This window comes from Rutidosis leptorrhynchoides, chromosome 1, assembly GCF_046630445.1.
Source record: "Rutidosis leptorrhynchoides isolate AG116_Rl617_1_P2 chromosome 1, CSIRO_AGI_Rlap_v1, whole genome shotgun sequence".
NCBI classification, from domain to species: Eukaryota; Viridiplantae; Streptophyta; class Magnoliopsida; order Asterales; family Asteraceae; genus Rutidosis; species Rutidosis leptorrhynchoides.
This window is the reverse complement of record NC_092333.1, coordinates 140876482-140892938: the sequence shown is the minus strand read 5'-3', so window position 1 is coordinate 140892938 and position 16457 is coordinate 140876482. Positions and strand designations below refer to the sequence as shown.

Here is a 16457-nt window from a genome sequence, read left to right as displayed (position 1 = left end):
TATAGGTTTAAATGTATACCATGGTGCGAAAGTTTTGAAGCGGCGAAATAACGCCGCAGTACGATACCATAGTAGACATCCACAGGTGGAGAGAAACCAGGAACAAGGTAATGTAGGAGGGGGGAATGAGATGCAAGAAATGCATAGGTTTATAGCTTCTCAGGAATACGAAAATGCTAGACAGAGAGCATTTGAAGATTGGCAAGTTCATCAGAACCAGATCATAGCGCATTGCCAACATATAGGTAGAAACTATATTCCTACACCGAAACCCGTCTTCCCTCCTTGGTCGATAGAGATGCAGCCACCATATCCTACGTATGACCCTGCCGAAGCATTCTATAGCACTTATGGTTATGCCTGGAACCCCTATTGGTACCAATATCATCCTTAGTTTACTTATTATTTTTTTTATTTTGTAATTTGTAATTATTGATACATTTAATATTTTTGTTAATATTGTAATCATTTTTATAATTATCTAACTTTTATTCTTAGATTTTAATAATTTTTGAATGTGGGGTAATATACCAAACTTCAAAAATATGTATATATGTTTGCAGTTTATCTTATGTACACAACAGGGTAAAACAACGCATTTTCAAAGACTGGCATTAAGTTCAGCAAAAGCAACTAATTTTGACGACAAGATGCAAAATATACGTGAAATAACAACAAGACGGAATGAACAAATGATGTGCACCATTTATCATTCAGCAAACAAACGCCAATATATTTGGAAACTTTGGTAAAATTTAATCATTTTCACACAAATCACCCTCAATAATTTAAATTGTTACTGATTTCTTGCAAATGAGGGCATTGCAAGATCTTAAGTGTGGGAAGGGGTTAAATTCTTTCGGATTTTAAAAATTTTTTACTTTATACACTTGGTTACCATTAAAAATACTAGTAAAGCAGTAGTTGTATTAGAATCTAGTGCTCTCTGATAAAAAAGAACAGCCCTAGTCTTATATACTGACTACCCAATTCTAGTAAAATTTTTCAAAATTTTCAATTAAATGAATTCAAAATCATGTTTATACATATTTATGAACGATAAAACTAGGTTTTAACACCGAAATTATTGTTACATCGGAAAGGACATAAATTGAGAAACAAATTAAAATGTTAAAATTCATTTAAAATGGAATAGAGGACGATAAAAAGAAAAATAAAAAGCCAAGTGTGGGAAAATTTACCAAGTTATTTTAAACATATGTCACATATATCTGTAACAAATAACTGAAAATACTTTTGCTTTGGACTAAACTAAACTGTTTTACCCGATGAAAGAAAAGAAGAGATGGATCTACATGATGAATCAATTCCATCATTAAAAGGAAGTAAAGTCTTCCGAAAAAGACACGCGCTTCTTGATTTAGGTCATGAAGTTGTCGTCCAGACCAGCTGTAGGTTGACGAAAAATCTAGAAAAGTCATCACTAAAATCAGCAGGAAATCCACGGACCTCAGCATTAAACAGGGTCGCCAAGTGGTCAGATTTATCCTAACCATGAGAAGGATTTATCTCGTACAATGGGGAGGCACCATGCAAATTAGCTGGATAAGACTAATAAATCAGATCCCCAGAAAGGATAATCTCCTTAAAGATTAAAAATCAGCTTTTAAGACTGATATTACTCAATCCTAGAGATTGACCTTAAAGATTGAGAATTCAAACTCATGGAATTCAATGATATCTAAACTCGAGCTTAAACGAGAAAATATTTTGATCAAAACTACAAACCGATTTGTTTTCTGAAAACCCTATTTTCAATGCGTTCATTACCATTGAACGTAAAATCCTAGGAATTCACCTGGAATTCATTAGGTCACCTGAACTAAATCGGGTGTCAACCGTAAGAACGGTGGTTGCATAGTGGTCAAAGATAGGACCTTGTGCCAGACCGAAAAATTATAAGGGTGAGCTATACTATCGCTCCTACCAAGGATAGTAATTGCGTCCGACACGTTATAGACCATAATCAAAAGCATGTCACGGGACATTGCCTTAACAGTTGCTTGTTCAACGCTTTCCTTTACAACCGGACGGTAGTTTGCCGAAAGGTAATATACGGAACAAGTAAACTGGACGTGCTGCTTTCCAAATACAAGGTTAGCAAGTGGGTGACACAAAACCGCAAGTTTTGAGCTAAAATTTTCAAATCTGAAACCCACCAAACCCACAAAAATATTTTGCAAACACCGGTAAAGGGTTATTCCGGAAAACTTATCTAGGGTAAAAACTAGATTTCAAAAGATCAAATGTTTTCATAAAGATCCAATTTCCTTAATGGATCTAAATTTTTATAGTCATGTGGGACTGTAAACCATATCGTTACTACCATTGTTTATACCGCCGTATAGAAATCACTGATGTACAAAGTGTGAAGAATAAAGAAGTGATTATAGTATTTCAAGACAATATTGCTTGAGGACAAGCAACACTCAAGTGTGGGAATATTTGATAATGCTAAAAACGAACATATATTTCATAGCATTATTCCTCAAGAAAGACAAGCTTTTAGTTGCAATTGTTCTATTTACAAGTGATATTCGTTTAAATAATAAAAGGTGAAGACAAAAGACAGATTCGACGATTTGAAGACGCAAACGACCAAAAAGCTCAAAAGTACAAAAGACAATCAAAAAGGTTCCAATTATTGATAAGAAACGTCTCGAAATTACAAAAGTACAAGATTCAAAACGCAAAGTACAAGATATTAAATTGTACGCGAGGACGTTCGAAAATCCGGAACCGGGACCATAGTCAACTCTTAACGCTCGACGCAACGGACTAAAAATTACAAGTTAACTATGTATATAAATATAATATAATATATAATTAATTATATATATATTATATATATATATATATATTAAAAACCGTCGGCAGAGAAAACTCCAAGGACTGAGCTGTAAATACTATCTCCGCGACTCGCGGAGTTTGAAGGGGTTTTTGCCGCGAGTCGCGGAGCCCCAATTTTCAACTCTGGCTATAAAGCCAACCGAATTCTGATCAAATTTCATCATCTTTTTCTTCCTCTTCATACGTAAAATTTATATTTATATTTATAATTTATATTTTAATTTTAATTTTAAATCCTAATAATAAGGGTATGTTAGCGAATGTTGTAAGGGTGTAAGTCGAAATTCTGTCCGTGTAACGCTACGCTATTTTTAATCATTGTAAGTTATGTTCAACCTTTTTATATTAATGTCTCGTAGCTAAGTTATTATTATGCTTATTTAAAACGAAGTAATCATGATGTTGGGCTAATTACTAAAATTGGGTAATTGAGCTTTGTACCATAATTGGGGTTTGGACAAAAGAACGACACTTGTGGAAATTAGACTATGGGCTATTAATGGGCTTTATATTTGTTTAACTAAATGAAAGTTTGTTAATGTTAATGTAAAGATTTACAATTGGGCGTCCCTATAAATTACCATATACACTCAATCGGACACGATGGGCGGGGTATTTATATGTATGAATAATCGTTCATTTAACCGGACACGGGAATGAATTAATAGCCACTAGAATAATTAAAACAGGGGTGAAATTACATTCAAGGGTAATTGGTGTAATTGTTAACAAAGTAGTAAAACCTTGGTTTACACGCAGTCGATAACCTGGTGTATTCATTAAACAAAGTATTAAAACCTTGTTACAATTCGAATCCCCAATTAGTTGGAATATTTAACTTCGGGTATAATAATAATTTGACAAGGACACTTGCAATTTATATTTATGACTGATGGACTGTTATGGACAAAAACCAGACGGACATATTGAATAATCCAGGACAAAGGACAATTAACCCATGGGCATAAAACTAAAATCAACACGTCAAACATCATGATTACGGAAGTTTAAATAAGCATAATTCTTTTATTTTATATTTAATTTCCTTTATTTTATATTTAATTGCACTTCTAATTATCGCACTTTTATTTATTGTTATTTAATCGCACTTTTAATTATCGTACTTTTTAATTATCGCAATTTTATTTTATCGCATTTTTATTATTCGCAATTTCATTATCGTTATTTACTTTATGCTTTAATTTAAGTCTTGTATTTATATTTTACATTAGGTTTTAACTGCGACTAAAGTCTTAAAATCGACAAACCGGTCATTAAACGGTAAAAACCCCCCTTTATAATAATAATATTACTTATATATATATTTGTATTTTTATAAAAGTAAACTAATATAGCGTTGAACTTTGTTTAAAGATTTCCCTGTGGAACGAACCGGACTTACTAAAAACTACACTACTGTACGATTAGGTACACTGCCTATAAGTGTTGTAGCAAGGTTTAAGTATATCCATTCTATAAATAAATAAATATCTTGTGTAAAATTGTATCGTATTTAATAGTTTTTCCTAGTAAAATATAAACTATTTTATATACACCTCGCATGACATCAACGGCGGTGGCTATCATCCGTTCGAGAGCTTGTTCGGGAGTTTCATTGCGGCGTACACGACGAGGAGCCATTGTTCCTTCAAGACACCAGAATATCATTGATTAGAATTCTCGATAATACTAACCGTGATATAGAATAAAGATAAAGAGAAGTTTTTCCTCGACTCGCCTTAAATTCTTTATGTCATAATGTCGGAACGTTCATATGAGTCACCGTAATATAATCCCGGAAATTATATTACCCTGATTCATATGTGCATTCGACATCATTTCATATAGTCAAGGTGGCGTGTCAATCAAATTAAACAACGTGAGATTAAGATGAACTAAGAGTAGATATGAGTAGAAGCGTTCGAGTATAAATGCACAAGTAGTCAAGTAATTCCTACTTCGAGTCTATATGCCGGTTGTAGTCTAGACTCACCAATGTACCCTATGACTCGGGGTTGACACTAATGAACTCTAAATCCCTACAACCAACGCTCTGATACCATCTGTAGCGACCCGACCAAATCATCATTGACGGCGCCGTCTACTTAGGTCCCGTTACGTGGTCATAAGTCTTTAAAACAACGTTTGACCAAAAGATATGTCGCATTCATTTCAAATGTAAAGGTTGTTCAAGTTTACAAGAATAGTTCCACCACAAGTTACGATACAAAGTTTTAAGTACAAATGAAACTTATGCGACACAATTTAAAAGTATCCAAAAGACGCTCCATGTATGCATATATACTCGACATCCAATGCAAGTATCAAAATAATGAGCGGAAGCATGTATCATGTATCGTTCAAGGACCTGAGAAAAACATAGAAATCTGTCAACGAAAACGTTGGTGAAATCATAGGTTTAAGTAAGTAAGTACAAGTGAACCACAAGATTTGCATCAATGAAATAATAGTAATACATTCCAAAAGTTTGTTTCACGAGCACCCAATTATCAAAGCTTAACATTCCATCCATAGTATACCCCATCCATAGTGCTAGAACAAACACTGATTCTCGAAAATATATTTCATCCGTAGACGGTAGCGAACCGTCAAAGATGAGGGTTGTCAACCCATATGGCCATATAACATAAGTTCTCGCTTACACCCGGCAAGTGTAACTAATGATAATCGAATTGAGGATTTTTGTTCTAAACTCGTATGTAGAATGTTTGTTTTCCCGTTCTTGTGTTCACTTAGTTCAAAAGAATCGTTTATGTTTTCTCATCCCAAATATAAGTTCAAAAAGAGTAAAAGTGGGACTATGATCTCACCTTGAGTGCAAGAGTTAATAAAGTACTTCAACAAGTAGGCGCGTGCAAAGACAAAGCTAGTCTTGACCTAATCATATAGGTTGTATCAATAACGGTAAACACAAACGGTCGAAGATGTTCAATTAGTCCTATGGCTCGTTACGACTCGATTAATATAGCATGTGAATCAATTAGTCAAGTTTCATGCAAGATACAAGTATAGAATCATGTTAGAAAGATTGCATAATTAATTGGTTAAGTTTGACAAAAAGTCAAACTTGGTCGGGTCAAAGTCAACGAAAAAGTCAACATGTTCGGGTCGGGTCCCGGACTATTTTTCTATGCTAATTATTCATATACAAGTATATTAGAACAAGTTTCATGTGAATCGGAGGTCGGTAGCTAGTCAAACATTTCACGTGAAATGGGACAAAGAGGTCAGAATCTGACCAGGCCAATCCGCGCGCCGCGCGGGGATGGGGCGCGCCGCGCCACCATCTGGGCAGAGAATTCTGGTCAGTTTTTCAAAGTATGCACGAACCAAAACCTTTTCCAACCCAACTCTTGACCCGCAACCACTTATAATACCTATCATATATCGTTGAAAAGGCATTTTGACGAGGAATACAACTAAGCACTTATGGTCCAACAATAACATCATTTACAATAGCCGAAATCTCATCAAGCGAACAATAAAAGTCCATTTCCTAAGTTTCAAGTTCATCAATTGCATTTTGAGTTTCGGGAAACCAATTCACACATATGATATGCCGTTTTGAAGGTAATGAAGCATACATTACTACTAAACACTAACAATTAACATTACATGACATTCAAGCATCCAAAAATTCATGTCAAGAACTATCAAACCCTAGTCAAACATCTCAAAATCAATAATCATGTTTTTGAAGTTTTCTTAATCAACCTACACATCAATTTGAAGCTAATGATGCTAGTAACACATTTAATACATGAACTTTAACAATTAAACAACTTTTAATCATCCAAAATCAAAGATTAAGCAAGCAATTTTCATATTCAAGCTAGTTACTCCAAAAACAACAAATCGAGCATACAAATTACATACACGACATCACAATGAGCCATAGACACTAATTAACACACTTTTAAGTCAAGAACACAAATTTAAAGAAATCTAGTGTTTTAGAAATGTTACCCAAAATCGAAGTAGTTAGCATCAAATCGAAGAGGATGATGAGAGGATCAAGAATATGTAATTTATTTGGTTGCTAGCTCCCTAATCCGGATTTAGATGATGAATGAATGAATTTGGAAATTGGGTGTGTTCTTGCTAGAGAGAAAGAGAGAGAGAGTGAGAGATGGTTGAATGGTGGTAATTGGGGTAGACTAGGTGACCTAGTCAACTAGTTTGCCCCGTGTCAATTTTAGTCCCTCGAGTTTGTAGTCGGGTGCGGAAAATACCTAAACGGAATATTTTAAAACGCGTATTAACGGGAGATGTTATAAACATATAACGGAGTTTAAATTAGTATAACGGAAAAGAAAACGGAAAAAGGTGGGATGTTACACTACAAACTTGAAAGTAAACTAAATAATCAAGATCTTAAGTTGTAGAACATAGTTCTTAGTTAGATCTTGAAGATCCTAGACCCAAAAGTCTAGATCTAAAGTTACTAAGTTAAATTCTAAGTTATAACACTTGAATCTTTACTTTCATGAAACCATAAGTTATGAAACTTAGATTTTCATCTTGTAAAGTGTATGTAAGCTTATGAGCTCTTGATTATAACAAAATTAGAAGACCATAAGCTATAGAAACTTAGATCTTTCATAAGTATATGAAGTTATAACTAGAAAGTTATACTTCCATGTTCTTGAACTTACAAAGTTAACTTTAGTTCAAGAAAAGATGAGATCAAGATTAACTTGTAATATTTGACCATTATCCACAAATCACGAATTCAAAGTGCAAGGAAAAGAAGAAATAAACTAAGTTTACAAGTGACAAGTTCATGGTTGTTCATACTTTAAAGATTCAAGCCAAGGCTTTGATCTTTAAGAAAGTAAACCTTAAGTTTACAAACATGAATACAAGTAATGATTTTACAACTCATGAACTTTCTTTCTTTAAAACATTAAGTGTAGAACCATAACTAGAAAGTTAGGTTCTTGTATGTTCTTGTATGAACAAGATAAAATGAAGAACAAACTAGAGAGTTTGATTCTTAATAACTAGTAAGTAACAACTACAACAACAAGTAAGTAATCAACAAACAAGAACAAGTAACAAAACAACAATCAAAGAATGATGATGATGAGTGTTTGCTACGGTTTTTAGGACAAGAAAAAGAGAAGAAAAGTCTTGAAAGAAACTCACAATTTGAGAGAGAATTTTGAGAGAAAAATGTGAAGTAAGTTTGTGTGTGTAAAAGTGTAGAAGTATGAGTGAATAAGTAACCAAAGTTTGAAACAAAACACTCCCTCCTCTACAAGTGTGGCCGACGGTTTTCAACAAAGGGGGAGAGGGAAGTGTCCACTAGTTACTTGCATGTAAAGGTGAAAATTCTAGCTAAAAATGGTATTAAAGTAAGTTTGCATGGGAAAGATGTGTAATGATACTTGTAACTAGTCTTTCATTCACCAACTAAACTAGTTTAAGCCTTAATGGACTACTTGTAACAAAAGGGCTCCTAAATTAATCCATTAAGATAAGTAGGGTGGGCTTCTAAGTCCATTAACATTAATAAAAGCCCAAGTTCAAGTGATTAACAAATTAATCCAATAAAGCCCAAGTAATTAACTAGTAACCTTAGTTAATTAAAAATGATTAATAAAAATTAATCATGAATGTAAATAATATTCGAAATATTATTCGTGAAAAGTTCGTGTGTCACTAAGACGTGTCGGGACATGTAAAGTCAAGTACGGTAACAAGTAAATGTATAGAAATACATTCATTAACACGTAAGCATTAATAATAAACATTATTAATTAAACGTTGAAAAATCCAGGGTCGTTACACCGCGCGTTGTTGCGGGTGCGTTTTAACTGGTATGTTTTTGTAGTCGATTAGTAGTGGGTCATAAGTTAATATTATTCGATAGCGTTACGCGTAGCGCTGAGTATTTATATCAAAAAAATGGCTACGCTCGCGCGTTGCAGCAAGTAAAATCACGTGTTATCTTTGAAAATCAATAACGATGAATAAAAAAATTTCAATATAAAACCAAAAACAAATATTAATAAAAAACAATTTAAGAAAAATAATGATAATGTTGCAACAAAAAATTATTCTTTTCCTGTTAATATTAGTTAGTATATTTATTTATTATATTAGATAGTTGCTTGTGTATATTAAGATTTTGAAATCTTAAAAAAAAAATGAAAGCAATCACAAAGAGAGAAAAAATTGTCGTTTTAGCTACTCAAACTACAAATTTTTGAGTCCTTTAGTACAATAAGGAGTAATGAAATAATGGTGGTATATATTGACCCTATAGGGAGATTTTATCGGATTCGTTCAAGGACTTCTACCCGGAACACTGTCCGAATGGATGTGTTCCGGGTACCGTCGATTGAGTTCGGGTTTTCGCCCGAACGTGTGTGTTACATGCAAATGATGATTGTTGTTGAAATAAGTATTCTACTGATGCTAAAAAATCGCCGTTTATAAAATAAAAAAGAAAAGAAAAATATAATAACATCTTAAAAAGCCTAATAATAAAAAGATCATAAAACTATTGTGAATATGGCTTTTAAAACAATATAAAAACCAAGTGTGAAACCAGAAGCAAAACTACAATTCTTATGTACTAAAACTACAAAAAATTTGGCGGTTATTAGTATGTAAGAGTAATTTCTCTACCACATGTAACAAACAACATTTAAAATCGAAAAAGAAAAAAAATCAAGTCGGGTTAAAACAAACTAAAAAAGGCGGTCAGAAAGGAGGAAAGAGATAAAATCTGGTAGCATACTATGCAGGTTCATCAACGTTATCGTATAAACAAACCGAAACTCTTATCAGAGCGGCAGAACAAATTAGTGGTTACCGATCTACATACCTGCATATTTTTAATAGCTCGATGACTTCATAAGAAATAGCCAAAGCAGCTACAACAACCCTAATCAAAAAGAATAAAAATTAAGTAGACACGTAAAATCATAATAAGCGTAATCATAATAGACTGTTGTGATCATAGAAATTTTAATTAGTGTTATCACTACATGCATATTGTTTCCCCATTGGTGTTCCACTCCTTCATTAGATTTTAAGAGCTCGTGTGTTGCACGACAGCTCTAAAAAATAGTTTTCATAACTTTCCATCATCTTATAAGAAAAAAATACAATACATTAATGAGAATCTAACTTCTATATATACACAAATTCTTAAAACACTTACTTCTATTTACAACAAATTCCACAACCCATATCAGTTCTATAAACCTTTATACATATACATTCAGCAACATAAGTTTGTTCTAACACGTGTATTTTAGGATTAAACACAATTAGAAGCAAAAAATATATAAAGAGCCTAGCAAATTAAACATAACCTTATGTGCAGGTATCTTTTCTCATTTTTCAACTGAATTTCAAAACTGATCAGTAACGACTAAACTAACCCGATGCAACCTTATTTGAGCAACTTCTAGTAAACCTACAATGAGGAGACAGACTTACATTTTCATATAAGCTTTGCACAACTTACTTCTTCAACTAAATGCTATTAGTCTGGGAAACAAACTTCGGTATAATTATCTTTACTCGGTTATATACTATCTCAAGTAAGTAAAAATAGAGAAATTAGGTAAAAGAAACATAGCAAATGGGACAAATTATAATGTATAATGTATACTAAAACATTGTACTCACAAAATTATTACATTGACTTATGATTCTGTTCTAAAGATAGATCATTAACTTACTATTAAAATCACACAATTTTCATGATCAAATCTAACCATTACAACTTGTAAACAATATGTAAGGTATGGGCAAAATGAGTTTACTTCAACCTTAACCAATAACACCCGTACCATAATCCCAGGGGCGGAGCCAGAGTTCCAAGTTACTGGGTGCACTAAATAAAACGTATATATAATTCCATTACACCTATAGTTAAAAGAAGAAGCTAAAGCCACAAACATTTTTACAAAAAGAACATATGGGTAATACTTATTAATTAAAATCAAATAACAATTATTAATTACATCATAAAATATGTATTACCTTATTTTATATAATTATACATACAAACTGTTTAATACATTATAATTAGGAGAAATGGAATTGTTAGATACGAACTCTTTTAAATTTGAAATTGTTTATATGTTTCAACTTTAATGGTCAAAGGTCAATACTTATAATTTCCTACGGAAGACACGTGTTCATTTAAGTTATTTGTGATAATTGTAAACAAGTTGAGGGCTAGTTTGTAAAACTAATACATAGTAGAAGGGCTAATATGAAATAATAGTCATCTCTCTCATATTCTTATCTAGCCGTCCCCTATTTCTCCTCTGTTTTCTTTACATTCTATTTCTTCAACATTTTATGATATAACTACATAATACATACAAAGGCTCCCCTAATCTAACGCTCCTTGTATTTTGGTGCACCATGTAATCACTCGCACAGCCCAGTGTGAACGTCGTCGCTGGGTGCACTAGTTAAAAAGCACACACTTTTAACCTCATTTTAATTCACTGGACAACCCGTTAGACAATTCTTGGACTGGTGACTGGTGGCACGTGCCACCATAGTCTATATGGTGGCTCCGCCTCTGCACAAGCCACCCTTTTAACCTACATAACCTACAACCGACCCGCTCATGATGACACCCCAGGTATAAAAGGTTACAAACTATTCCAATACTTGTAAAATATTGAATAGTGTTTCAAGACTTATTGAATATTGTGTATTCACAAAGTGTTTTTGTGCAGGTGTATATGAAGTTTGGTTCACCATGAATCCAACTTTATTATCAAAGCAAGAATGCCAATCTGATTTCATGTCTTTTAGACGGACATAGTCATGAAATTTGCCAAAAGAATATTTAATAATTTGTTGATAAACATTGTATAGAACAACACTAATGCATGACCTGTTGAACATGGATACTAAGACCTGCAACATACAAAAGCATATATAGATCTTCACCAATATCAGTTGACAAAAAGATTATTTTGTTGGTAAAAAACTTACCTGAATATCGGTATTGAACTTCTCTTGTCTTCTAACGAATAAAAACCGAAAATAATAAACGACTATAACACTAAATAATAAAAGAGATATACCACCTCGTCGCCAGTCTCTTCATCATCCTCAATTAAGCATTTATCACACCAATTTCCTCTTAAATGATCTCTTATCATCCTCATCTATATCATTCTCGTCAACGATCCCTATAATGTCACCCAATGCTTGAACGCAAGATTATATACTCAACATAATTGCAGAGTGGCCCAGTAGAGATCAAACAAATTTATTCAAATCAAAACCCACAAATCAAGAATGCATCATCAACCTTATTCTGTTGCATAATCTATTAGCATAAAATAAATTGAAGAAAGATGGTACCAAGTCATTAACACATGGTCGGATATAGCTCTTCTCACCATTACTTTCTTAGAACTCGTGATCCAGCAAACCCTGTTAACAAACATTACTTTGTTCAATTCTAAAAAAAAAAACCTTTTCCTTTAAGTAATGAAAGTTGAAACACATTCAGAAGCACACTACTCTATATATCAAACAAAGAACTCAAAAAAAGTTACATGATTAATTTCCCATTCAAGAGATAGAGTACCAAAAGGTTCATCTTCGTAATAGTCTTTGATATATACAAATTTAGTCCTATAATTGCAACATATAAACTATTACTACAACAACTAAAGAATTAGATGACTTCACCATTTTTCCAATGAAGATCCAGATAACCAAAGAAATTGCACTTCTATAAAGCACTTAACTTATGGCAAAGTTGTTCTAAACATGAATATTCTACCAAACCACAGTTGGATTGTATACTAACAGAAGTTGTTTGTTAAACCTTAAATGTTAAACAAACACAAACAACATCTGCTATAACTACACCTGGCAATCGGGTCGGCTTGGGTTGGGTTTGGGTCGGGTCGAAACGGGTTTGGGTTTGAACGAGTCCGGGTCTAAACGGGTCAGAAATTTTGAACGGGTCCAACGGGTCGGGTCAAGAGCGGGTCGGGTTGGGTCGAGATCCATTTTCCCCCGGGTTGGGTCGGGTCAAGACCCTTTTTCTTAAATTTTTTTTTATGTTTCCGATTTCCGTTTTCATTTTCAAACTCGCGTTCCCAAATGAAGTTTTCGGATTCGCAATGCGAAAAAAAAATTAAAAAAAAAAAAGCTTCGAAATAAAATTTAAAAAAAATAAAAAATTGAAAAAAAAAATTTTGAAAATTTTTTTCGAAAAAAAAAAATTTGAATTTTTTTTTTTATGTTTCCGATTTCCGTTTTCATTTTCAGACTCGCGTTCCCAATTGAAGTTTTCGGATTCGCAATGCGAAAAAATAAAATTTTAAAAAAAAATTTCGAAAAAAAAATTTGAAATTTTTTTCGAAATTTTTTTTTCCTGAAATTTCTTGTTTTTCAATCGTATGTGATTTTCACGCCACATGTCGCGCTCTCATTGATTCCTTGGATCTCAACTTAATTTATGAATTCAAATGAATATTTTTTTTTAGAAAACGCGCGTTGAAAACATTCGACGAAAACGCCATGCAAAAACCGCGCTGAAAACGCGCGCCGAAAACGTCTACCAAAAACGCGCTGCGAAAAACTCGCGCCGAAAACGCCTGCGAAAATGCGCTGCGAAAACAGGCGTTGAAAACGCCCTGCAAAAACCGCGCCGAAAACGCGCGCTGAAAACCGCCTTTGAAAAACGCGCTACGAAAAACTAGCGCCAAAAACGCGCGCCGAAAACGGGCAATGAAAACGCGCGCCGAAATCTTGTGGTGAAAACGGGCATAAAAAACGTAGGACCCATTAGACCCGAACATAGGACCCGTTGGACCCGTCACTTTTTCCTTGTGATATAAGTAGTTCAATTTTAGACCCACAAGATATCTTATCCTTTATAAATTGAGACCCTATTGGACCCTAATATTAAGACCCAATGAACCCATTTTTTAGACTATGGGTTTGATTTGCCAGACATAGCTATAACCAAATCATGTTGGGTTTACACACCAAATTTAGTGGTGCACCAAAAACATCTATAGTTTCTATTATATTGTTAAAATGATAATGTCATTATTATGCTAATTCCTTTGTTAAGAAAAAATCAAAAAGAAAAAGAAAAAAATCTAAGCATGGTGAGTGATGTCATTAATCAAAATAATTTTGAATTAAAATTAAATTTAATTAATTAATTATTATTATTAAATCTTATTAATAATTATTTTAATTATTAAAATTAAATAGTTTTAAATTATTTTAATTAATTATTTTGAATTGAGTACGAAAAGGTATAAAAGTTAGGCAGAGGAAACCAATTCTACATTTATATTTTGATTTACACTTTTAAAATAAAATGGCGACCAATATTATCTCTTATGATTAAATGTGAATTGTTAAATATGCATTTTAGGTGTTTGATGAAATGCTTAGCTGGCGAGTTTCTTAGTCGGACTATGTGGTTCCACGGGTCATAAAACTAAATAACTTTAGCATTTACGTTCACTTAATACCTATCATTAAGCTGTTTCGTTTAAACAAACCCGTGGTTCCACGGGTCATTTCACTAATATAAAAATATAAAGTTAAAAGGTTAGTCATAATAACGAATCGATAAGAATTACTAATCTGGATTTGTGTTTCATTAAAGCAACTTAATGAGAATTTTTCGATTGAAAAAAAATAAAAAATACTTGTATAAGCATGTTCTTCTTCATTTCATGAAGTAGTCACAACCCCTACTTCAAACAAAAGAAATGGAAAAAGACAAAAAAATATTGTAATGCAAAAATGAGGGTTATGCAAAAATGATTAACACCTTTTGTCCAAACTACTGTATGAGGCTACACTTCACCGGTCATTTCACTTAAGGGACTTTAAGATACCGTTTATTTATTCATAAGTAAAAAATTTCTATTGTCGATTAGTCGGACTCTGATGTCCTTTTAAAAGACCCGTGAATTCACGAGATTGTTTAACGCAAATATATATAAAAAAATTATTAAAAATTACATTTGTATATTCACTAAATACAATAACATATAAAATTTATGAGTATATCTATGACAAATAAAATAAATTAATGTACTGCATTTCAAGATGTGAAAAATCGACACTATTTGAAGATAAATTAATTCATATGAATTGATACACTGAATACAATATTAAAATAAGGAAATTGAAGGTTTACAATGATAACAAATGAAAACCTAGTGTGCAAGCTCTCTTTCAAGCCGACAACGCGTTGACTTCATCACAGCCTGCAATAGTCAATAAAAACATGATTAATCTCCATGTTAAGTTAATTTAAACATTTATGCATTTAAAAAAAATATAAATAAATAAATAATCTTTTTCCAGATTTTGCATATCTTCTATTAAATATTTATTTAATGTGTATGTGAGATTCACAAGTATTTAGTTTTGTATTATTAAGGAATACATTAGGCATTTTATCATTAGAGTAAGACTTCATATACATTCTGAATCTTTAGAGAAATGGAACATAAGAAATCACATAAATCGAAATCCATGTAAGACGCGTGCATCGCAAGCCATTGGAGATCCATTAGCTTGAACGTAATGCAATAAAGTAGGTCGAATGTTGATTCATTTTCTATGAGGTAAATGGAGAAAGTAAGACATACAAAATAAATATTATAAGCTCCAACCATACACATACAAAATGCAAAATAAATATTATAAGCGGCAACTAATTCTGTGCGTACAAACACTTAATTATTAGACAGTGGTAAAAAGTACCTGAAAGCAACTTCAAGAAGGTTGCTCCCACAAAACTGTGTGGTTTCACTGCACAAAGGAAATTTATTAGTTCATAAAAGTAGTCAATTTCCAGAAAAATCACTTCAAAACCTGCTTCAAGATCTAGCATATGAAATTGTCAAACCTGCTTCAAGATGTAGCATCTGAAAAAGCAATGTGATGTTCACGCCAGTTACGACAAAATGATATTCCCACATTGCCCGTACAACTTCCTGCTTTCTAAGAAGTCCTTGGTGTTAGTGTATCTAAGATTGTTATTAGACATTTGTCTTTTGTTATGTAAACTTAATTACTAAGAAAACTTAACTATTAAGTTTTCTTAGCTATTAAGTATTCCTAGCCTTTAAGTATTCTTATCCATTAAGGATACTTAACCATTAAGTATTGTAGGATTCTTATCCATTAAGGATACTTAGCCATTAAGTATTCTTATCCATTAAGGATACATAGATATTTTAGTATCCCTAGTTGTTAAGTAATTATCGATATTCGTGATACTTACCTCTTAAGTTTTCTTAGAGGTTAAGAAAGCTAGTTTTTGTAGTCTATAAATAGGAATTGTAATCAAGAGTTGGAAAATATAACCAACCTTCAAATTATTTCTATTCTACACTTTTATCATGTATTCTAATCTACTTAGCAATAAAGTCTTGCTATTTTAATCTTTAGCAACAAAGTCTTGCTAATTTAATCTTTAGCATCAAAGTCTTGCTAATTTAATCTTTAGCAACAAAGTCTTGCTACCTTAATCTTTCAAGTATATATTTCTATTCTATTCTTGAACATTTACAGTGGTA

At 32.6% G+C, this 16457-nt stretch overlaps 1 long non-coding RNA gene and 1 pseudogene across 1 annotated transcript; both read right to left on the bottom strand.

Moving 5' to 3' along the window:
* LOC139889575 (R-linalool synthase QH1, chloroplastic-like) overlaps positions 1-16457 on the bottom strand; it is a 109098-nt pseudogene that overhangs the window by 80968 nt on the left and 11673 nt on the right.
* Positions 11460-15895, bottom strand: LOC139886506 (uncharacterized). Its single transcript, XR_011772480.1, has 4 exons — positions 15785-15895; positions 15640-15687; positions 15087-15137; positions 11460-12318 (listed from the first exon to the last, which is right to left on the bottom strand). It is a non-coding gene; the product is annotated as an uncharacterized lncRNA (long non-coding RNA).